Below are 24651 nucleotides of genomic sequence, written 5' to 3'. Positions count from 1 at the left end.
CAGTGGCACCCAAACACAAGAACACTGGGTTTAATCATTAGAAGCAGGATATCATTACAATTGTCTACATAAATCAGCAGGCTTCAAAGTGTTAATAACACCTCTTTTTTCTTTCTTTGTTTCTCTCTCGCTCTCTTTCTTTCCTTCTCTCTCTTTCTTTTACTTTCTACATGGATTATGTTATCATTTGAAAATTACCAATTGTTGGATCACTTAGATGCATCACTGTACTTTCAGGAAATCATTCCTGGTAATGAAATTCTTTCCATCAGCTCCACTTTCTGATTTGCAATATAGGCTTGTCCTTTAATGACTAAGTGTTCTTTCCAGAAAAAATATGCAGCAGATGTGGCAAAACAGAAATATAATATTCTTGGAAGTGGACTAGTTTAGATAATAATTAAACTTTCCTTTTTTGTACTTGGACTTTAATTCTTCTAGTAATTTCTCTGTTCACAACAAATTCTCAGGAAGGTTGAATTCATCACTTTGTGTAACTAATTTCAAATCTTTAAATAATGGTCTGTAAGAATTCTTGTACCATCTTTTCAGGTTCTTTTGTGTTTAGAAGTTGTTGACTTATATTTCCCCTAATCTTTTCTGGGATAGAATATCTCAGTACTTTCCACTGGGTTTTCCTAAACACCAGCACAGTTGTTTTTCAATAATCTTAGCCCAACCACCTCTCAAAGACCTATAATAACTGTTAAGTGCCAGTGCACAAGAACAAGACAGAAAAGAATCTAAAAGAAAGTGGGCTTTGGAGTAAATCCAATCTGGATTCCATGTAAAGCTGTGACACTTCTTGTGTAATTCTAGGCAAATTACTTAATCTCACTGAGCCTCAGTTTCCTTGTCTGTAAAATGGGGGTAGAATGCACATTATAAAGTTATTGTAAGAATTAAGTACATATAAGAAAGCAGCGAGCCTGGTCTATAATAGGATTTCCTTAAATAATAATTTCCCTTTGCTCCCTCCTAAAAATGACAATGATAATGCTCAGGATTTGATCATTAAAACATATAAACAGTTACAGCTACAAACCACTCAGGTCCCAATCAACTTTTCTGACACCAATATGTGTAAGATTTGGCATTTCTCCTCTTTCTTCTTAGTGGAAACAAGCACCCCACTGTAAGGAAAATGAAAATTTGGAAATAAAAAGAACCTATAATTTCATCATCCTGGCACCACAGCTGTTTCCTTTTTTGTCATGGTCTGGCGTTTACACAAAACGGTCACATTTTCTCCACAGCCGCAATCAGGGTGTGCTTATCATGAAGGTACTAAAAGATTTATTCCAGGTGATAGTGGGAAGCTGCTGAAGACGAAATGGAAGGCTGCGGAGGTGTTAAAGTTCTCTTAGGATATTGCTCAAACCTTTCTCCAGCACAGAAACTCCACAAAGAACTCCTCTGCAGTTTTCGTTACCCAGGGCTGTTTCTTTAAATTGTTTGACGTCAGAGAAGGAATGCTATAGCAACAGTCTGTCAAACTGGAATTAACTCAGAAGAAAGATGGAGGTGGGGGAGAGGAAAATTGCTCCCGGACGGTACTGACTTCAGAGGAAGCAAATTGGGTAGATGCATTCATTTTATGACATTTTAAACATAAAACACGCACAGAAATGTATAAAAAGTCGGTTGAGATGCGTGTGGTATTTAACTCATGCAGAGATGAGCGACTTGACAGGGTTATCTGGAAGGCCTGGTTTCGTCAGTGACAATGGTAACAATTAACTTCCAAGCAGTGTTTATTCAGAAGCAAGCTCTGTTCAAATGTTATCACATTTAATATTTTAGCACCTTTATGAGGCAGGTACACTATCCCTATTTCGCCTATGGTGAAACCGAGGCCCCGAGACTGAACGCGGTCACACATCTAGCGACAGTCGAGCTGCCACTGCAGGGCAATTTTGTATGACTCTGGGCTTCAGTTTAACTCTCTTACATTTAGAATTCCAGAACGTGAAACCTAAATGAGACCCTGAGGTCTTCTGAATCAGTCCCCTACCCTGCCCACAAGCAAACTGAGGCCTCTGCGGTGCCAGGAAAGAAACTGGCCACACCACTTGGGCTCAAAAGTGTGCTCCGGCGTCCAGACGCCGCACCAAGAAAATGAAACTGCCCGGGAATTAATGTTTTTCTTCTCCTTCTAGCAGGAAACGAGACAGAAAATAGGAAGCAGAAGCTGCGCGCCGCGCCAGCTGCCTTCGCCCCCCGCCCGGTTGGTGCACGCTCCAGGGCTCGCGCGCCCCCGCGGCGCGTCCCCGCTGGGCCCGCGCGCCTCGTGCCTCGAGCCTCGCGCCTCCAGCCACGTCCCCGCCCCGGCCCCGCGCGCGGCGGAGTTGGCTGCTGGGCGGCGCGGGCCTGGGTGTGGTCGGCGGGTCTCCGCGGCGCTGGTCTCGGCGGTGCGCTGCGCTGCGCTCTGCACGCCGGCTCCGCGCGCGAGGGGCTGCCGAGCGCCCAGCGGACCCCCGCACGCCCGGTCAACGCGGGCCCGAGTTCCCTCAAGGTAGGCGGCGGCCGCGCCAGCTACGGCTCGTCGGTGCGCCCCGCGGGGGCATCCCGGGCTTCCCGTAGGGGGCGTGAGGCGCCGGGGGGCCGCCCGGGCGGAATTCGGCCGGGGAGGCGCCGCAGGGCTGGCGGCGTCCCTCCTGACTTGGGGACAGGGGGCTCCGGACGGCGGACCCCCCGGGAGGGACGGGACGGGCGCGCCCTGGTGGCGCGCTGCTCTGGCGCGGGGACCCGCCGCTCTTCCTCGGCTTCGGGCACTTCCTGGGCCGCTCGGACCGCTTGCTCTGCGGAGCGAGGGAGAGCGTCGTCTCGGCCTCCGGACCCCCGGTTCCTCTCCGCGCACCAAGGCCCCTCCGCGCATTGAAACGCAAGCTCGTGTTTATTCCGAGAATAGCGGTTATTCTGGGCCGCCCAGAAGGGTTATTTAGTGGAGAGCGCTGAGAGCTTATAAAAGTTCTCCACCGAGGGCTAAAAACGAGTCCAGCAGTTTTGTGTTAAATTTATTTTGGAAATGATACGATGCCCAGTATTTTTGACGGGGGGAGGAAATTAAGGATTTTGGATATTTGTAAGTTCAGTACACGATAAAATGTTTTCCTTTTCTCTCCACATTCTTTTCTGCTTCAAAACACAAATGATTGCCATGTACTTTGATAGTTATTGCTATTCGGTAATGGAAGATAGAATTTCTAAAAGTTTAAAAACAGACTTTTATTTATCCAAGCAGTATTTTGTTATTTTGCATCTCTCTCTCTCCCCTTTTCTCCTACTCTTTCCCTTTCTCTTTTAGTAAAGGGTATGGAAGCATCTTTCTCCCTCCACAGGCAAAATATCTCGGTCTGTGGATTAGCAGCACCCTACTGGAAAGTTTTCTTAAGACATTTGGCATTTAATTGTTGATTAGAACGCTTTATTATCGGTCCATCTTTGTATTGCAGACTGAGATTGTGACCTTTAAGTCCGGCTTCTAGAACAGAGATAGAGCACACACTGCTTATTTAAAATAATAGAGGAGTCATTTCTAGTCTTTGAGGAAAACGATGGTCTGTGTATGTAAAGTTGTGTGCTTTGAGACTTCCTGCCATTTCACACTTTTAAGACTCTTCAGTTTGGGGCTTTTGGGTTATTACTGATTCTAGGCTCTGAAGGTTTATGGTATATTTCAGTATTTGGTTAAAGATCGTTTTAAGATTTTCCATGCTACATTTTAGTTTGTGGATGAATTTGAAAGTCAAATAGAAACTTTAAAAAACCTATTTATTGAACGTTTTAATTCTTGCGTACACATTTATAAAATTATAGAATTGATTAACATGGTCTGTAATACATTTAAGTTCATCTCTTTATGAACCATAGGCATTATTTAGGAGGTTATTCTGAGTTGTTGATCCTTGTTAACCTGTAGAATCCATGCTTTTAAATTTTTTCCAGCTTTATTAAGATATAATCGATATATAACACTGTAAGTTTAAGGTGTACAACTTGATTTGATATACATATAAATTGCAAAATGATTACCACGGTAAGATTAGTTAATACATCCATCACCTCATGTAATTACCTTTGTGTGTGTGTGGGGGGGTGGTCCGTATGTTTAAGATCTACTCTTTTAGCAACTTTCAAGTATGCAATACAGAATCGTTAACTATAGTCACCATGTTGTACATTAAATCCTCAGAACTTATTCATCTTAAAACTGGAAGTTTTTACCATTTGATCAACACATCCCCAGAATTGTTTCTTTGAAATCATTGGCACTTCAGTATGTCAGCACATATTTTTACACTTTAAAAATAGACTCTGGGACATTTTGAAAATTGAGAATTGGAACTAAGTGTTGGACATTTTTCTGCCCTTACCAAATACTGGCTGAGATGGCATGATTTCACTGATTTCTTTCAGGAATGTTATTGAAGTACACAGACTGTGTTATGTTTTTACCTTGTTAATACAGGTTATTATATGCATTTATTATAGGAACTATTTATTAAACATTTATTCTGGGCCAGAAGCAATGCTATACATTATTCTATTTATATCTCACATTAACTTGGCAAAGAAGACATCATCTGGTTCTACAGGTAAAGAGACTGTGCCTCTGAGAGGTTAAGTAACTTACCAGTGGTTATGTAGCTATTAAGTGACTCAGCTGGAATTTAAGGCCAGACATCTCTAAAGTCTGTATTCTTCTCTTTGTGCCACACTGACATGGTGCCAGGGCATGAGGAATAACCCTTAGTTACTTGTTAGCATATTTGTAAATTTTCCAAGACATGCCAGAGATATGGGTTCATTTTTCCAGCATGATCATTACTGTCCGTCTGTGTTGTTGTACAGATCCTCATGTCAGCCATTCTTCTCTCACCTGGCTATTCCTGGTTAAATGTTTAGCTCCCTCCCTCTTGCCTGGGCAGAATTTCTCCTACTGACATTAATAGGTAGTGATAGTTTAATTATCCTTCAAAAATAATAACCCCATTTTAATGTGGGTTCTCTAGAGCCATGGATGTAACTAATTCGAAATGTCACAAACAGGATGGCAATCTATTTGGGAATGTGGGACCCCTTTTATATATCTCAAATTAAACCAGAAGATATTTTGATAGGCATTTCCTTATGCAGTTAACCCACCCCTTCTGCATCTTCAATTCCAGTTTCTAGGGAATCATTTACATTATAATACATTCTGTTATGTCTCCCATCTTAAATTTTTTTCTTGATCCAGTATTCTGCCCCATTTCTCTGCTCCACATTGAGAAGGCATAATTTTTTGATAGAACAAAAATATGAGAGAGAGAACCAGAAACTATATTAGTTACCTATAGGGGCTGGGTAGGAGCTGAATAAAAGGACTGGTGGAGGGAATGGCACTGCTCTGATTATACCTGTTTGTGTAGTTTTGAGTTCTGGAAACTTGTTAATGCTTTATATGTTCAAAAATGAAATTAACAAGGCTGGGAGAAGAAACCTTCCAAAACTGAATACAAATAGCAACAGATGAATCAACTGTATTTTAATGACTGACATAAGCTCTTAGGAAAAAAATGAATCCAGGTAAGTTTTTAACACAGGACTTCGATTATATACCTTTAATCTAAAGATGAAAAGCACTGCCGAAAAGAAAAATACAAAAAACTTTGAGGTTTGTGTAGTAGGCTGTTATTTATAGTGGTAGAGTTACAGCAATTCTGAAACTATATTGTGTGTGCTGTAGGACTGAGCAAATTCATTGCTATTTTGGGAGCTAGAGTTTTCTCTGTAGGAGAAGGGAAATAAAAATATGAAACAGAAGAAGGCAATGAAGAACTCTGTGGTGTTGGATTGGAATTAGAGTTATCCATATGAACTCATGGTTAAAATACACATACACACATTCATACATACATGCATATAATTCCTAGCTCTGTCTGAGGAAAGGGCCTAGGAGCAGTGACACCCTAGTAGCAGTGAGCACAACCAGTGCCCAGGTCTAAATGGCTGGTTCCAGAGCTGAGGAAGGGAAAGAATAAGATCGGCCTAGAACACAAAGTAAGGAAATATTAAAAAAAAAAATTATGGCGCATGTCAAAAGGACATTGGAACTAGCTTGAATGGCCAAATCTGGGAAAGTCTGAGCACCAAAATGAATAGCGATAGTAACAAGTTATAACCTATTGAATAAAATCAGAATCCACAAGTTCATAATAAATAAATAAAGTAAGGAAAAGGGGAAAGCTCTTCCCAGTAGACTGCCAATAAAAATGTGAAGAAACAATAGAGTTAGAAGAGTCACCAGTTGCAACCATCATGGTGATTTTAATTCAGGCAGGTGTTACCAAAGGAGAAAGTTTGATGGGGAAAAGGATATTAATACAGTTTCTCATGATCTCTCTAGAGATAATGACCAAGGGGAAGACAGTGACTTCACAGTGGAGAAATCTGGCAGACACAACCTCAACCAAAGTTAGCATCACCAACAGTGGAATAAACATGTTCCTCTTGATGTGCTTGAACAAGGGGCATCATTACTTTTCTGTAGTATTTCTCAAATGCATAACCAAAATCTGATCATGGGGAAACAATTGAGGGACCTCAGTTGAGGATTGTTCTACCAAGTGACTGGCTTTTACTCTTCTAGGATATTAATGTTATGAAAGACAAAGAAAGACAAGAGGAACTATTTCAGTTTAAAGGAATTTCAAGAGACCTGCCAGTTAAATGCAGTACATAAAATCCTGGATTGGATCTTGGGCTGGAAAATCCAGTTGCTCTAAGAACGTTATTGGGACATTGGCAAAATCTAAATATGTACTGAATACTAAATAATAATGTTGCATCAGTGCTAGGTTTCCTGATAATTTGATAATTGTACTGTGTAAGAAAATGCCCTTGTTCTTAGAAGATACACAGTGAATTATGTAGGAGTAAAGGTTCAAAATATCTTCAATTTACTCTCAAATGAATAAGCAATAGTAAATATTACATATAGAGAGTAATAGAGCGGATGTGGCAGATGTTAATGATTGGTGAATCTCGGTGAAAGGAATAAGAGTATTTACTAAATTTTTCAATTTTTAAGTTTGAAATTTCAAAAAATGGAAAGTAGAACTTCAAAAAATAATAAAGCTACTTTGAGTCCAAAAGTCTTTCAAGGATTCCATGTGGGCTGCATCTCCTCAACTCCTCGTCTCCCATCTTCTTCTGAACCTACTCCAGAGACCTATCCTTCCTATGCCCCAGAGCCATTCTTCCCCGTCGTCCCTCACCAGGAATGTCAGTCTTGCCAAAGTAGCTCTTACAGCCACATTTGACACAGGTGAGAGAACTCCTTCCTTATAGAAGCATTTTTTTCCCTTGGCTGCTGGGACATTGATTTTCGTCCTGCCTCACTGGCTATGGCTTCTTATTCTTCTCTAGCTCAGTAATGGTATCACCATCCATTGTTCAGTTGTTCAGTTTGAAACTCCAAATAGTTGTCCTTACTTCCCCTGATTGACGCTTCCTACATCTGTTCCTCCATTGGCAAGTATTATGGGCTCTGACTTAGTTATTCCATATTTGTCTACCTCTAGTGCGACTACCCTTGTGTCAAACCATCTTGTCACAGACTACTGCAGTAGCACCTAACCGGTCTTTCAGCTTCCAGTCTCTGTCCCGTAGCAGCCAGCATAAGCTTTAAAAGGTCTGAATCAAGTCAGATTATATCTCTCAGTCATCAGAGCTCATCCCTGTTGGGTAAAATCTGAAGTTTTTATTATGGTCAAGAGGCCTTGGTGATTACATGGTTGGGCTCCTGCCCACCTCCCTAGTAGTATCCTCTGCTTTGCTTACTCCCCTCCAGCCTTACTTTCCTCTCTCCTGTTGATTTAGTTTGCCAGGTTGGTTTCTGCCTCAGGGCCTTTGCATTGACTGTTCCTTGTGCTTGGCATGTTCTTCCCCCACTGAAGGCATGGCTCATTCACTCCTTTCATTCAGGTCTTTACTTAGATTAATTTATTACCCTCTAATTTCCTGGTCACCCTCTAATTTCTTGCAAGTTTTTTCCCCCTGAACACTTAACCTGTACTTGATATTATTACTTATTCACATGCTTTATTATCTTCTAGACAGATGTGGTATGAAGCACCATGACCACGGGGAAACTTGTTTACTGCTGAATCCCTAGTGCCTGGACTATTCAGGCCTGTGGTTGGAACTCATATTTGTTTAATGAATGAATATATGTGTGAATTAATATTTGCCAACTTTCTGGCTGTACTTTATCGAATGCTCTTGCAAATGGAGGATGCTGTCTCACAGAATCCCGTAACTTGAGTGCTGCTTGAAATTTTTCGGTGACACTGCTACAGGTTTCCTGGAAGCTAACAAGTAAGTGATCAGCTTTGTGTTTCGGGACTTCATCTCTCTTTTGTCTGCTCTCTGGTGGAGTAGTAAGTGGAAGGTGAGAGGGTCAATAGGAGGAAATAAAAATGGATGAACTTTGGTCACAAACTGGGTAATTAACTTTTAAATTACAGAGATTTGAAAATTTTAATTTTAGGTAAGTCTCAAAATTAACCATAATAAGACTGGGAAGAAAACAGGCAGTAGTTAGATTTAAAGAGATACCTGGCTTATGATGAAAAGTAAAACTTTTTAGCTCCACAGTGTTTTGATTACTTAAAATAATTTCTGCCTGAATATACTTCTTTCTCGTAAAATATTTTTAACATTTTTCCATCTTTAGTTCAAAGGCATCTTTTCTCAACTGTAGAAATAATTTCAGCTAACCTTTGTTGACTTTTCCAGTTGTCAGCATATGCCAGGGGAAAAGCCAGTATTCAAACCCCAAGAGTTGGGTAGTAGAGGCGCCCTCTTAATGATGGTACTTCACTGCAGCCTTCCTACTGATGTCCTGTGGGTGGTACAGTTACCAGAGAATTTCCTTTGGTGCTATAGTTGTGAACAGAAAATTCTCGATAAGTTCACAGCATGTATTCCTCAGTACCATCTTCCTAGTGTGCATTGTTGGAGAGCCTTTTCTCCCAGAATTGCTGGGAACTATATCTTACTTAATCTGTTTTGAAGTAGAAATCACATTAAATGATTTCAACACTTGTATACTATTGACTTGCTAAAATAAAATTTCTCTTAATGTCCGTATTTAATATTTAAGGCAGTATACAGCTTAAATTGTTTTTCCGGTTTTGCCTTTAGCTCTCCAATTGATTTACATTTGTAATTTTTTGTTATGTAAAGTTTGATAATGACTGTACTTATATATTCATTCTTACCTCTTCAAAAGATACCATGTTTTTAGAAGCTTTGCTGTCTCTTCTTCATCATCTAACTTGTAATATATTTGTAGCTATAGAGAAATTGATAGAATGTGTACATTAAAGTGAAAACACAACTTTGGGAGGGACAAAGATGAGGACAGTGGTCCCTGTGCTCAAAAAGCCAGTAACCTCTGGGCTCTTACATAGGAATTTTTGGTATTTTTGAGGCATGAGGTATATGACATTTAACAATGGCTTGACTTTGTTTTTTTCCCCTTCAATTTTTATGAGTTTGCCACCTAAACACCTTTACCCAGGAATTGTTTAACATAAGAAAATTGGGAGTTAACTGTTTGTGAAATTAAAAACCCATTAATGCAGCTTAAGCTGAATGAGGCTTTGTTGTCCAACTGGCATGTGACATAGATTATACATTGTATTTAGAATAATTAACAAGGCTTATAATGATTGGTTTTTATAAGGAAACAATTTGAAACATTTTTTGCTGTCTAAACTTCTATAAATTAAATTATACATTTATGTGGAAAAATAGTAGACAGCTAATTACTTAAGGAAGTTGAAATTCATCAACAAAGGATCTTCATAATGTGTTTTGCTTACTAAATGGGCCTCCAGGGAAGCCGTTGGTGGGAAATAAACCTTTTGAAAAATGTGATCTCCTTGTCATTTGGTGTAAAAAGCAAAAGCAGTTGGTATTTAAAAATTTTTAAACTTAGATGTTAGTTTTCATGCTTATATGTTAACCTTTATCTAAGGGAATTAAATTTTATCAACAAGGGGTTTCATTATGTCTATTAATTAGTATGGTGACACTAGGGAAGCTTTTAGGGGGAAAAGAAATTTAAAACCACACAAAGACTCCTCTGTGCCTGTAGATATGAAAAAGAAGGGAAGTGTTGGTATGTAAAATTCCCCCATGGTTATGTGCTAACTAATCTTTTCATGAGGGACTATCTTTGTATGCTTTCTAGGGATGATGGTGAGACAGGTAGTGAAGGGATGGTGAAGCATCAGGAGTAATGTGTGTTTCCTTCAGGCTGCTGAGGAGGAGTACTGGTGCCTGTGGTCGTAAGTGCAGGATGAAAACATCAATAGGACAATCAGAGCAGTAGAATAAAACTAAATGTGACTGCAGTGTAACTAAGTGTAACTAAAAGGGAGCGCACTGTTCAAGCCGCCTGATGGAGATCAGCCCCCTGTGACTGAGGGGTTTTGAGGGCGTTAGTGATTGGGGGGAAGCTGGGGATGGTGTTGAGTCCCACATAGCTAGTGTGGGTTATTAATTAGCTGTTGGTCTAAACACAAGACAGCAGTCCCATGACATTTTGGTAAAGAAAGTGTGATCCTGAGTTAGCATTGGTGGATGTTCGTTCATCTCAGACCAACATCACATAAATACACTTGCTTTTTTAATTAATAGAACCTCCAGAGTTTTATCTTGTGCCTACGCATTGTGGCTTTATGTTAGAAAGAATGAAATCTGTATTGGGAAAAAGACACTGAGTGCTATACTGTTTCTACTTATTATTGATAACTTTTAACATATTTTACTTTCATTAAAACTGGGAACACAGGGAATTATAGCTACTTTTCTATGAATATGTTAATTACACAACGCACATTTTGTGCTGTCAAGCCAGCTCAGCAAATGAGCTAGATCATGATTAGTGCCTGTTAGTTACTCATACAAATTTGTTGGGTGAAATTCTAATATCCTCTGTTGTCCTATTTTCACCCTTTAGTGGTGAGATTCATTAAAAAAGTTTTTGGACATAACCAAGTCTGGTAAGTTTAAGGTGTTGTTTCTGGTAAGACAGAAGCAAATTGTATGACTTTAAAGGGTGTAAGACTGTGTGACTTAGTGATATAGAGATGAACCACACATGATCCTATCAAAAAAAATCCAAGAGGTGATAATACTTGAATAGAGTCACATGAGAAAAGACAGGTGCCAAAGTTATGATCTGTCATTTACATAATCATAATTTATTTTCCTAACGTTTGTTCACAAAGCCTTAGAAATGCTAAAACTAGAGGCGTCTCAATTTAGAGAAAGTAGTTTGAAGACTAATTAAAAGGAAATACCCTGCTATTTTACATAGCTGACAGTGATTTTATAGAACTGGTTACTTTAAGAGGTAGTACAGCTAAAAATACAAGCACACTGAAAATGGTTTCAGTGAATTCCAGACAGTGGTTTCAGAATGTATTGCATTAAGTTTAAGGGAGATCCTTAGTATGTTCAGTCACATTCTCATGAAACATTTGGTTTTGATGACATAACACTCTAAATATGTACCCTGTTGTAGCACTTACATCCTAATATAATTATTCTTACTTACCTTTCTCATGAGAAGACGAACTTTGCTGATTGGGTGGGTCAGTTCCAGTGCCTGGTGCAGGGTAGGTGTTAAATACACATTTGTTGAGTGGAAGAGTAAACCATATGATGATTTGAACTGACAGTAGTGGTGATAATCCTCATTTCTTATGTACGTTAGGGCTGTGGATAAAAATAATGGGAAGTGCAGGAAGAAAACTCTTTTTCTGAAAGCTTTCCCAAAATGTTGACTGGAAAAAAGCTAAACCTATTCATTTAAAGCATCCATTGTATCTCTATATATGTATGTGGTCACTTAAAAAGGATACACTAAATTTAAAACATGTACTCTGCATCAGGGTTTCATGTAGTTCCTGATATTGCAGTAATTTTAGGTTTTGTTAGCATTGCCTCAAAGACTTCTTCCCCTTCTTTTCCCTTTTCTTGATTTAGAAGATAATTAAATTTTTTTAATTTAAAAATTAAACTTAAAGAACTTTTGTTTAAACATTTGGCTTTTATAAATGGCAGATAGTCTTAAACACTGCAGATTTCACAGAGATTTAATTTATAACACACAAGTGTAAAAAATGTGTAGGAATGAGACAACAGAATCTATTTACTTTTAGTTCCGTGAATTCCTATTCTTTCTTAACATTTTTTTATGCATGACATTTTATTGGGTCATGGAATTTACCATCTCGGTTTACATTTCTGCAATGATGACATAGCCTGTTCAGTGACAGAACTCCAGATTATTATACGAAGTGTTCACCTCAAACGGATTTGTTTAATGATACCTGGATAAGAAGCTTGTCTTCCAGATGACTGATTTATGACTTTGTAGGGGCTGAACCTCTTGTGCTTTTTGTTATGTAAACTTAAACAGAGATTAAAAAAATAAATAAATGGAAGTCAGTTTTAGCATTTCAGAATCCTGGTTCCTTTTTTAGTTAATTCCGAAGATACACGAAACACTATTTCCTTCGTGGATGTTTTCTCATATACTTTGCTGCTTTAATAAAGGTTAATGCATTTAAGCCTTAAGTTAAAAAATTTGTTTTCAAGTATCTCTCTTTTTAGGTGACATGGGTATTTCAAAATAGAAGATAACTTGGCTTGTAAGTTGTTCTTTCCAGTCCTGTGTTTATTTCATTTTTATATTTCTTTAAGGGCAAAGTGAGACCAAATACAGGTAGATTATTTTGAAGGAGGTATTGACTACCAAAAAAAAAAAGGAAAAAGAAAAGAAAATGAAGATTTTGCCAGATGCATTGTTTCCCTTGAAGAACGGGAAGGTAACACCTGAAATACATCAAGGAATTGTTAATGATTTCTTTGTAAAACATATCTTGTTGTGAGTGTTGAAATAGGAAATTTATACAGAAACTTCTCTTCTTTTTAATCGCCCCCTTTCTCATTCTCAAGCTGTCCTTCAGAAAAAGATGATTTTAAAAATTTGCACAATTCTGATATGGAAAATAGTTTTGCTCTATTTTAAAACCAGTTGGAGTAGAAATGATTCCTTTCTATAATTGTATGCCATCTAATATCTTTATTTTTAAAGTATTTAGATGTTGTATTTGACCAGGAAGATAATATAAATGCCATTTAGTTTTTTTGTTTTGTTTTTTTTAGGAACTTCTTAATGCGTGAACACATATTCTTGAACTTTCCTCCAAGCAAACAGTTTTAGACAAGAGTTTAGACCTGAGGTTCTCAGATTCCAGGAGGCATCAGAATCACGTGGAGTGCTTGTTAAACACAGCTTGCTGGGTTCCGCCCTGAGTTTCTGATTCTTCAGGCCTGGGAAGGGGCCAGAAGTTACGCTTCTAACAGCTTCCCAAGTGGTGCTGATGCTGCTGGTCCTCACCCTTGGAGAACCAATGATGAGGCTATTTGGTTAAATTAGTGGTTATCAACCATGTTTCGTCCCTTACACACCTGACTGATACAACATTAATAATGCCCCAATCTAGGAGTCACGGGCTTTTGGGGTGGGGATGGGCAAGGTGCAGTTGGAGTGAGCCAGATATTGAAATCTTCAGGAGGTGGATGTAGTTTGAGAAAGCCCTTCAAAGATTGGATGTTTTTTCTCCTGTCCTCTCCCCCTTTGAATCTCCCTCTCTCCTCCCACCTCGTTACAGAGTCCTGGTCTGTAAGTGAGGGTGCATGCGGACAGAGACGGTTCAGGTCCTCTCTCAGCAAACTTAGAGAGCCTCTAGAATCAGGGAGGAAGCCTCAGTGTTTCTCAAGGAGTTGAGAGAAATAAGTGGTTGCATTTCAGCAGAACTGGGATGCTGAGGCCATGAACAGAATTCTTTCTGGTAATAAATTTATTTTCCGTTTGTATTTAAAGTATTAATGTATTATGCCTGTTGCTCCATCAACAGATAAAGATACCGGCCTGATGATTATATGATTATTTTAGCTTCTTCATTTATTTCCCTTGCTGGGCCAAATTAGCTCTGACTTAAAGTTCCAAGAATGTCTTGTAAATGTGTATGATTTAATCCCTGAAACAATCCCTGGGCATAGACACTAGTGTCTCTACGGCACAGAGAGAGTTGAGGGGCAGAGAAGGTAAACAATTTCTGGCATCACACCCCAAGTGCAGTCAAACTCCAGCTCTGTTAAGTTGTGTGAACTTGGGTAAGGCTCATACCCTCCATAACATGCAGTTTTCTCATCTGTGAAAGGAAGATGGCTTAGCACTTACCTTCTGTGGTTGATTTGAGGTTGTTCAGTGAGTTGCTGTGAAGAGTTGTGACCAGTGCATGGCACATAGTAAGTGCTCAATAGACGTCATCTCTTGGTTGGTTAAATACTGAGTATCTTTTAAAGTTCAGGGGTCATCCAGGAAGTCCTCCTCTTACGTATTACAGGACAAGAATCTCCTATCCACAGTTTGAAGATCCAGAATCCTTTGAAACTGCAGGTTTCTTTCATGTATCATTTTAGTGGGAAAACCTTACGTGATTTGAACTCATTTGGTGCCACAGCCTGACTTGCGCTAACAGGAAACTGCTGCCAGTCTGCTTTCTCCCCACCTAGTTGTGACTATGCTCACCTGTTGCTGCAGAAATACTACTTTTGGATCATGTTGGTGCTGCCCCAGAGTCCAGTTGGGGTGTTTTGAAATATATGATAAATACACCTTTTCAGAATCTGAAAAACCTTTTAAAATTATCATTTTAAAATCTGTGAACTCCCAAATTCTGAAACGCATCTGGCCCTTAGGGCTTAGGGCAATAGGTTATGGACCTATGTGAGCATGCACTTAAATGTCTGTTTCCCTTCTTAGTCTGCAAACTCCTGGAGAGCTGGGCCTGTGTTTAATCCATGTGTAGGCCCAGTTCTTGGCACATAATAGGCATTCAGTCAGTGTTTGGTGAGAGAATGAACTATGCCAGAACATGCCAGTTAGGTGACGGGAAACAGACTTGAGAGCGGCACCTTATTTTTCCTGTAACGGAGACAAAACAGACTGCCTTCAGTTCACAAGAGGCTGAACTGTGTTACTTTTTGGGCACTTAAAAATGTTCCCTGTAATGAGAAATTTGGTAGCAAATTAAAAAAAAAACATTAAAAAGCAAAACTTAATGCCAATACTATAGTGTCAGTACCTCTGACTTCCATTTTCCTCTCTCACCCACTCACCCCACGCAGCTCTAGATTGTTGGCTGACTTCTTGAGAAAGAAAGCCACATGGGAATATCTGTAGTTGGAAGACTACTTGGGGTGGGTAAGCAAGTGTGTTTTTAAATTCCCTGGTGAGAATGATCATAAAAGCTTTAAATACCTCAACTAATTCATTATGAGTTTAGGGTTTTTTTTTTTAAATAAAGTATAGGAATTATGAATCATTATTTCAAAGAGAAAACCAGAATATTAGAGAATTTAATTGTAAAATAGCAAACTTAAAATTAACTTTTCTGATGAATAGACTTCTTTTAGTAGGCAAAAGTAGTTTATGCTTTAATTTTTAAAGTACAGTTTAAATACTTTCATGCCTACATGAGCTTTCATGATCTGTATGAAAATTATTAGTAGCTAAGAAACACTCATATGGCTTTGTCTCATATAGATTAAAATAGCTGTTCACTAGCACAGCAGTATAATTGTACAGGCTACATAATGCCTTGTTTTAGTAAATTCTGTGGACATTTTAAGAAGTAGAGAGAGAAGGCTGTTTGAATTATGCAACTGTATTTTTTTGTGTTTTATTTAGTAAATTGGCTTGAGTACAATGGCTCATTTTGATATTTGTAACTGGTACAGCTGAACTTCTAAAATGATAACTCATGCTGCTTTCTACTCAGCTAACAATGCTTTCACTATATGATCAAGTTATTAAAAATGTGTTAAACGAATCAAATATTCATGTTGAAAAATAACTTAGTCAAGAAGTTCTAGTAATTGAAAGAAAGCTATGGTTATATCAAATTAATTTCCATTAAATTATTAGTTTAAAATGGCATTAGTCAGTAATTTCAGTTATCACTTCAGGGAGTGTGAGAAACAGCTTCAATTTGATCTTGACTAAAAATCGCTGTCGGTGAAATTCACACTGTACCCTTCTGATGATTTTTTTTTTTTTTTTGGTAAAAACAGGTAGAAATGGCTCATATTGCATACTCCTCTTTGTCTTTCCTTTCTCCCAGGAGGGAAGAAGTTTCTTAACTAACTGGCTGAAGATGGATCCTGGAAAAACAGAAATATTATAGAAATGAATTCAGGTGGGGCAGGGGAAGAGCCTACAGTGATACAGAGAAGGACTAGTCAGTGAAGTCCAAGGAAGACCCAGGAAGTGTGGGGTCATGAAAGCCGTTGGAGTAAAGCCTGACCAAGAAGGGAGGATCATTAGCTTTAGCAGAGAGGTCCCTTGATGTGCCCTTGCAAGGAGGCAAAGCAGAGTGGTTGAGAGACTGGGTTCCAGAGTCACACACACCTGGATTCAATTCCCAACTCCACTTCTATTCTTAGGCAAGTTATTTAACTTAAGGCTCGGTTTCTTTTCGTCTCTTTTTTCCATCCCATTACATTTGTTTTATGGTTCCCAGTGGACTTAAGGTATGTTAAAAAGTAAACTGAGACATATTTTTAATAATCTTGAGTAAAAATCAGTTTGGGTTGGGCAGTGCCAAACCAGGAGTGGTTAGGAGTGCCCCATCACCCACCTCTAGGGGAGGGGGCAAGACTTGTATAGAGAGGAGGAGGAAGTGAAGCAAGGAAATTACCTGATTGGCTGTAGCTTACATGGGTGCCTTATTTGGAAAGCCTGATTGGCTGTGACTGTCCTCAGGGTTTGATTTCTTAACCTTAAGGCATTTACAGCCCTAGGTTATGGTTTGTTTACATAGGCTTCTAAGGTATTAGAATCACCTCAGTCTAATGGCCTCCTTGCTTAATTGAGCAGGTGTAGGAGTCAGATTAATTGTAAATATATTCCTGGATCTATGTATAACTCACTTTTATATATTTATATTTGCTTGCTTACTGATAATATATAAACACCTGTAAAGCAAACACCCAACTTAGGAATTTGGAAATTAACAGTCACTTACAGTTGGGTGCTCTTTCCTCCTGTTTATCATTCTCTTGCTTTAAAAAAGTTTTACTGCACATGTATGCATTCCTAAACAATATATTATTGAGTTTTACTTGTTTTTGAGTTTTGTACAGACTATTATGTTGGTTTGTGTCTTCTGGAACTTCCTTTTTTCCTCTCAGCAGTATTTTTCAGATTCATCTATGTTGTGAACACCTGTAGTGCCTTAGTTTTCACTGCAATATAGTAATTCACTGTGAAAACACTAATTATCCATTCTCCTATTGGTGACTATTATTTTATTGCTGTTACAAGCAACTATATGAATCCAGCTCTTGAGCACATGTGCTTGAGTTTCTTTAAGGCTTATCTACCCAGAAGTGGAATTAAATTATCAAATTGAAAGGTATACACATCATCACCCTTGTTAGATGTTGCCAGATCACTTCCCAAAGAGCTGTCCCACCAGAATATAAGTTACCTTTTTCTTGCAGCTTTGCCAACTCCTGGATGAGAAAAAAAAAATTCTGTTGCATAGGTATGGAATTGCTTTTTATTTGCATTTTGCTAATTACTGAGGTTGAATATCTTTTCATTTGTATATTGTCCTCTCTTGGTTTTCCTACTTTGATCTGCTGTTCATAGCTTTGCACATTTTTCTTTTGGAACATCAGCCTTTTTTCGTTATTGGTTTGGAGGAATTGCTTTCAAGTTCTAGGTGCTGTGGACCTAAAACACGTAGACTGCCAGATATTTCTCCAGCTTTATTGCAGAGAATTGCAATTCAGGGTCCTCAGCCATGGCAAGCCACGTGTAAGTCTTGCAGAGCAAGGAAAGGAGAGCTCTTTTATAGCGAGGAAAAGGAATCCGGGGAGGCTCTGGTAAACAGAGCCCATGGCTTTTCATTGGCTGAGTCCTTGCCAGGGAAGGAGTCTTTCTTTTGGGCTCTGTTATGTCACAGGGTGCGAGAGCTCCCTCTTCTGGCCTCCCAACTCTATTTAATTGCATTTCTGTTTATTAATTTAAGTGTGAATCCTTTATTTGAATTTTAGCTTGCAAGCTATCCTTTCCCAATGTGTGGCTTAGTTTTTTTTTGTTTTTGTTTTTCTTTTTTTCTCTTTGGGGTAGAAGAAAAACTCTCTTCTCATCATGCATGTGATGCACCTAGGCAACTGAAGATGCTGGATCTGACAGCTGCTCTTTCTTCTTCTCTGTCTTCTTGTATATAGGGATAATTGTGAACATCATCACTGACAGTGTGTGAGTGTGTGGGGGGTGTGCAGTGGGCCACTGGGCTGTTTCGTAAGCCTGGAGGGTGATTCTACTCCCATTTGTTGGAAGCTTTTTAAAAAAGTAGTGTGCTTGATGCTTCTCTCTTCAGCTTTGGGGCCAATTACCAGGCCTGAGTCCTTAGGAGGAGGTCCACTCAATTTTCTGTTATGCATGTAACCCGTGTAGATGGAAAACCCTAATTTCTGTCTATAATCGCTTCCTTTTTTGGTCGTTAACTCAGAGAAAGTCTGATCAGGGAATATTTTTTGGTTTACTCCTTTCTCAGGTTGGGGTCTTGATTATTTGAAACTTTAGAGAAGGAATTAATTTTTAAAAAATTGAAGTTTAGTTGATTAACATTGTGTTAATGTTAGTTTCAGGTGTACAGCAAAGTGATTCAGTTATACATGTATATTGTTTTTCAGATTCTTTTCCATTATAGGTTATTCCAAGACAGTGAGTATACTTCCCTGAGCTATACAGTAGGCCCTTGTTGTTTATTTGTTTTATATATAGTGGTGTGTATCTATTAATTCCAAACTCCTGATTTATAACCCCCTCACCCCATTGATAGGTTAATTTAGAATGCAGTTAGTCTGCCTGGCTATACCCAGTGAGTGACTCTTTGTCTTACTCTTTTTTTTTTTTCTCCTGTCTTTACTTTCCATATATTTCTTTTCCCCACATGGAATTCACAAAGCTTTTGATAAAATATTTTGCCACTTTCCTGATTTCTGTCCTTTCCTTCCTTTGGGTACAGAGGACCTGCAGGAAGGCAAGTAGTCTGGTGGCTTTGTTTCCTACCAGCCAGAATAAATGCCTGCAGAGACTTCGCTTCTCTGCTTTTGAGCATGCTGTTAGGTATATAGTTTGAGGGAGCTACTTACTAAACTATACCTCGTGCAACAGTATTGTTCTCAGGAATTCAAAACCTTTGTAGCCATATTAGACACACACAGACCATGTCGATACACATACTGACCACTTCTTTAGATCCTCTAATTTATTAGGATTTATCATGTTAGGTCTCATCTGGGGGTATCTTGTTGCGTTGTTTTACCCTTATCAGCCTCTGAGCTTGTCTGGAAGTAGTTTATAATCTGCTAGTCTCTGCTGGATGCACTTTTGTTGGTATTCTCAGGACTCCATCAATTGTCAGGTGAGAAGAAAACATCAACAGAAAGTCTGTGTGGTCAAAATACTCTTTCTCCTTGGTGAGAAAGAGAACCAGGCATGGCTTTCTTGACAGAAGAGAAACTGTTTTTGGCCTAAGCCATTTTGTGATCTAAGCCTGGCCACAGTGCTTGCTTTTGAACAGATCTCAGTAATTAATGATCTTAAAGGAACAAAAGAAGGCAGGAACAAGTGACTGTTGTCAGGCAAGAGAAGTAACAAGAGCAAAGATAATGTATCAGTTGTAAAGACTCCAGTTTTGTTTCAGTGGTCAAGACTGGCTAATTGGTGGTTGAGAAGGGCTCAGACACCAGCTCTCCTGGCACCTAAGGGATGCTGATGATGACCTTTTCTGACCCTCTTGACTTTAATCAGCTAAAGCTTGGACTCTGTCTGCTGCCAAAAGCCCTTCATGAACATGCATGTACCCTTAGCTTAAAACTTCCCCAATTTTGTTCTTCTGGGAGACACTGATTTGGGAAGGATCCCCTGTGTTCTTCTTACTTGCTGCAAGTAGTAAGTCTTTCCTTCTCCCAGTCTTTGGCTTGTTTGTGTCTTTCTGATACAGGAAAAAAATGGGGCATGAGAGGATGGCCATGTCCCAGATCTCATCTGAGTCCCTGAGACGTGCCACACCAAGTGAAGATCCTTGGCTTCATGCAGGAAAGAAGTCAAGACCAAGCCATAGTAAACTAAAAGTTGATTTATTCAGAGAGATGCACACTCCACAGACCAAGTGTAGGCCATCTCAGAAGGCCAGAGAGGCCACGAGGCCTGTGCGTGGGTGTTTGGTTTAAAGTAAAAGTAGACACACACTACTACACAGACAGAGTGCAGTCTGTCTCATTCAGAAGGGAGAGAGGTGTTGGAGGGTCGTTAGTTTTCATCAGATCGGTTATTTCACATGCCAGCAAATGGGAGGATTATTCCAACCACTTTGGGGAAGGGTGGGAATTCCCAGGGATTGGTCCACCACCCACTTTTTGACTTTTCATGATCAGCCTAGGAACTGTCATGGCGCCTGTGGGTGTGTCATTCACTGTGCTAGTACATTACACTGTACATAATGAAGCCCAAGGTCCATTGGAGATTGAATCTCGTGCCATCTTGGGCCTCAAGGCCTATTGGGAGTTGAATCTTCTGCCATGTTGGTGTTAATTGCTTTGTCATTCCTTTAATGGTTGTGCTCTGCCCTCTTCCTTCTTGTCTCATTTTGGCTCAACACCCACCAGGAAGTGAACCCAGTTTTTGGGTAACACTAATAAGTTTTCATTGAAGAGTGAAAAGTTAGTCGTCTTTTTAGCAACAGATATGAAAGGTGGGGAAGGCAGCTTTGACATTTTTCAGAAATCGAAAGAAAGTTTGGAGTTGTTACGTAGTGGAGGAAAAGTAATTTTCCCTATACCTTTCTGAGTTCTTGACTGAGACCTCCTGTAATAAAAGATTAACAAGAGAATAACACACAGAAGTTTGTTAATATGTATATCGAGGTATACATGTGTGATACCCAGGTAAAAATGAGTAACTCCCTGAGGTAGCCCAAGCCACCAGCTTAAGTACCATCTTCAGGTAAAGACAAAAAGAAAGATATATCAAGGGTTGAGAGTGGAGACCAGTCCTGGGAGGTTAGTAGGGAAAGCAGGGGTAAGGTTTGATATTGCAGATTTAAGTCCATGCCTTCTCCATTGATAAAGCTCATTTAGAGCCATCCCTCACTTCTGGTGCAGAGAGGGAGACATCCATACAATTGGAGATTTCCTTTGTAAATGTCAATTTGCATTTCAAAGGAATAACTAACATCTTTGAGAAACAAAACAGTATTATAAGGAAGTAAACAGAATGTGGGATGTTCTAAGGACAAGTCTTTCCAGTAAGTCAATTTCATAGGGAAAAAAGAAAGCAAGAGGTGGATTCTTCTAGATGGAGAGATTTAAGAGACAAAACCAGATGGATTATGTAGTCCTTAATTGGATCTTGATTTGAACAAATCTGATGTGAAAGACATCGGTGGGAGTAATTAGGGACACTTGAAAATGGACTAGGTATTAATAGTTACTAAATAGTAAATAGTTCCTGTTAATATTGGAGGTTTGTTAATAGTATTATGGTTTATTAGGAAAATGTCTTGATATTTTTGGAGATGTGTACTGAAGTATTTAGGGCTAAAATATCTTGATGTCTGTGGTTGACTTTAAAATGTTTCAGCAAAAACCACAGAAGATGAAGCAAGTACGATAACAGTATTAAATATATTTGTAAACTTTCGTGATGGACACTATGGAGGTCCATTATACTAATTTCTCTGTGTTTGAAATTTTTCTTATTAAAAAGACCGACACAATGGAGAAAGAGTGAGAGGTTGAACGTACTAGATGAAAAGGGATCCTCAGAAGTGTAAGATTACTGAAAAGTTAGGGAAAGATAGAATTTCAATCTCAGAGGGAGAAATTGGCCCAGATGACAGAACAATCGACTCCTCTGTTGTCACAGAAGGGAAGGAGGAGCCTCTGGTGAGTCAGTCAGGCAAGTATCGTGTTGTAAAACAAGTAGTGGGAAATTAAAAGTTCATGTCTGGTGGCTTCTACTTTCTCTGTAATACAGAAAACAAGGCTAGCTGCTGCGAGAGGGGTTGTGGGAAGTTCAGAAGCTGGCAGAGTGCAAAGGAATTGAAATCGCTGATACAAGAGTGGATGTGATGGGTTAAAAGCTGCATAGGGTAGACAGGTACTTTTGAGGGCCCAGCTAGATTGCTTATGTGAGCTTGTAGTAGAACTAATGCACCTCACTGTTCGGCTTTTCCATCATGTTTGGTAGCTTGGCTGAAAGAAAAGAAGGAGTTGGGTTCATCCAAGGATGAACATCCAAGGTGTGATTTTGTCTGTTGAGTGTGACCAAATGGAAGGACGGGAAACTAAAGTGCTGGCAGAATGGGTGATGGAGTGCTGGACCTAGAATCTAGCCTGTATGAGAAGGGATGTGCAACTTGCAACTAGAAGATGAAGACGTCCTGGAGATACAAGGCACTGTGTTGTAATTATAGTCAGCCACGCTGTGTTACCTACTTCAAAGTTGCTAAGAGACTAGGCCTTAAATGTTCTCTCTGTAAAAGAAATAGTAATTATGTGATGTGATAGAGGTGTTTGTTGACACTTCGGTGGTAATCATATTGCAATATATAAATATCGAATGAGCACGTTGTACATCTTAAACTTATGCAATGTAATCTGCCAATTATGTCTCAATTTTTTTTAAAAAAAGGAAATTGCCACACACTCACTATATTTCGCATTGGACCCCTTATCTTTCTTATGAACCTTCTCCCTGCCAAGGATTGTGAAGTGTCTGTAATCACCTCCTTACAAGCTAATAAATTACTCTGTTACTGTTTCACGGATGCTGGCAGAAGACACGAGACTCCTCAGTCAGAGCCAAGGACTTTATCACTCACAGCACTAGAAGTAGCGTGACCTGCTGTTGGTTTGCACCCTTTCCTTGTGTTTCTCTGTTCTCGTGGGGGTGACCCACATGGGCCCAGATGGATGCTCATGTGCACTGGGTTTGCATCATAGTCCAGAAACACTGAGCTTGGGGGATTTACCACTTTTATAGTAAGTGGAAGCAAGCCCACTCTTTGTCCTGAGGGCAGACTTGTCTCATCCCTTGAGGTCGCTCACTCCAGATACAGCCCTGACAATGGCTCAGGTGAAAGAAATGAGGGCTTTGTATTCTTGGCCTACCCAGCAAGGGTGTGCAGGGACTCTCTTGGCCCATGGCCCTCCCAGTATTCCCCCTCCACAGAGTGGTGGTGATAAGAGAATTCTTTTTCTTTGTCATTTCTATTCATAGTACCTCCATCCTTTTGGGCACCCAGGCTGGAAAATCTCATTCAGTGGGTGCAACTCGTGGTCTATACTGAATAACTCTTGCTAGCTGCAGATAGCTCCTTTTTAGAGGGTCACTTCCGTGTGGCTGTCACTTTGGGGTGGAAAGGCTGTAGAGATGGGCAAGGGTTGGTTTTGAATGCCCTTAAAAGTTATATGAGACCCCTTTGAATACATTAGCAACTCAGTAAGAGGGACTTACATCAGTCCTGCTTGCCCAGGATCTTTTGGAATTCAGAAAATGAAAAGGCATCAAAACTAATGAAAGTTTCTAGGATTTGGTGGCCAGGGATATTTCAGGTATGGTCCAGCAAGGGCAGTTGGGATTGTGACTTTAAAGAACCTGAATGCAGTTTATCTTCAGTTGAGTAGAATTATAGTCCAGATTGGCTGTAACCTAACCAGTCTGGTACTCTCTGAGAAACATGCTAAATTGTTAAACAGTGCAGCTTTATCAAAAAATGGTTCAGACTTAGGGGAAGGTTATAGCTCAGTGGTAGGGTGTGTACTTAGCATGCACAAGGTCCTGAGTTCAATCCCCAGTACCTCCACTAATAAATAAATAAATAGAACTATTTACCCGCCCAAAAAATTAAGAAAAAAAATTTTTTTAAAGAAATGATTAAGACTTATGAAGACTGTTACCAAAATTTAGATAAATGGAAAAATGTACCACAATATTAAATTGGAAATGGAATATTAAACTGATGTCAGTTCTTTTAAAAGTACTTTATAGTTTAATGCCATTCTAATCAGTCCCAATATATTTATTGTTTTAATTTGACAATATACATTTAAAGTTAACCCTGAAAAAGTAAACATTTTTATACCACCATTGATGCTAGTGAAGGATAGACACCAGAAAAAATTCTCTCTTTTGGGAATTTGCAGTTGGAATAGTCATTTTGGGCTATAAACTTGACCTGAGGAAATATAAACTTGGATCTTGTGCTCAGAGAAGTAGAGAAAGTCATTCTGTAGAAAGAGAAAAATAAAGCAGGAATGAAGAGGAAAACAGGACAGATAGAGAATACTGCCAGTTTCCAGTCTCTGTTCTCTTCTGGGGTTGTAACATTCTTGCCTTTAATTTGGGGGTTCATCCTAAATCCTTAGAGTGAATTTTCCTTTAGTTCTTAAGTAATTTCAGGTTAGTTAATTTATTGGAGAATAGAGTTATCT

The 24651-nt window shown here is 39.3% G+C and overlaps 1 protein-coding gene across 2 annotated transcripts in view; it reads left to right on the top strand.

Annotated features, from left to right (window-relative positions):
• Window positions 1–2313: 2313 nt before the first annotated feature.
• Window positions 2314–24651, top strand: part of GNB4 (G protein subunit beta 4) — a 51178-nt gene continuing 28840 nt past the window's right edge. For both annotated transcript variants that reach the window (XM_072961387.1, XM_072961394.1), the window contains exon 1: window positions 2314–2515. The gene's annotated coding sequence lies outside the window, so the exon portion shown is untranslated. The remainder of the gene's footprint in view (window positions 2516–24651) is intronic.

This window comes from Vicugna pacos, chromosome 1 (assembly GCF_048564905.1).
Source record: "Vicugna pacos chromosome 1, VicPac4, whole genome shotgun sequence".
Taxonomy (NCBI): domain Eukaryota; kingdom Metazoa; phylum Chordata; class Mammalia; order Artiodactyla; family Camelidae; genus Vicugna; species Vicugna pacos.
The sequence above is the reverse complement of the archived record's forward strand: the minus strand, read 5'-3'. Positions and strand labels throughout refer to the sequence as shown.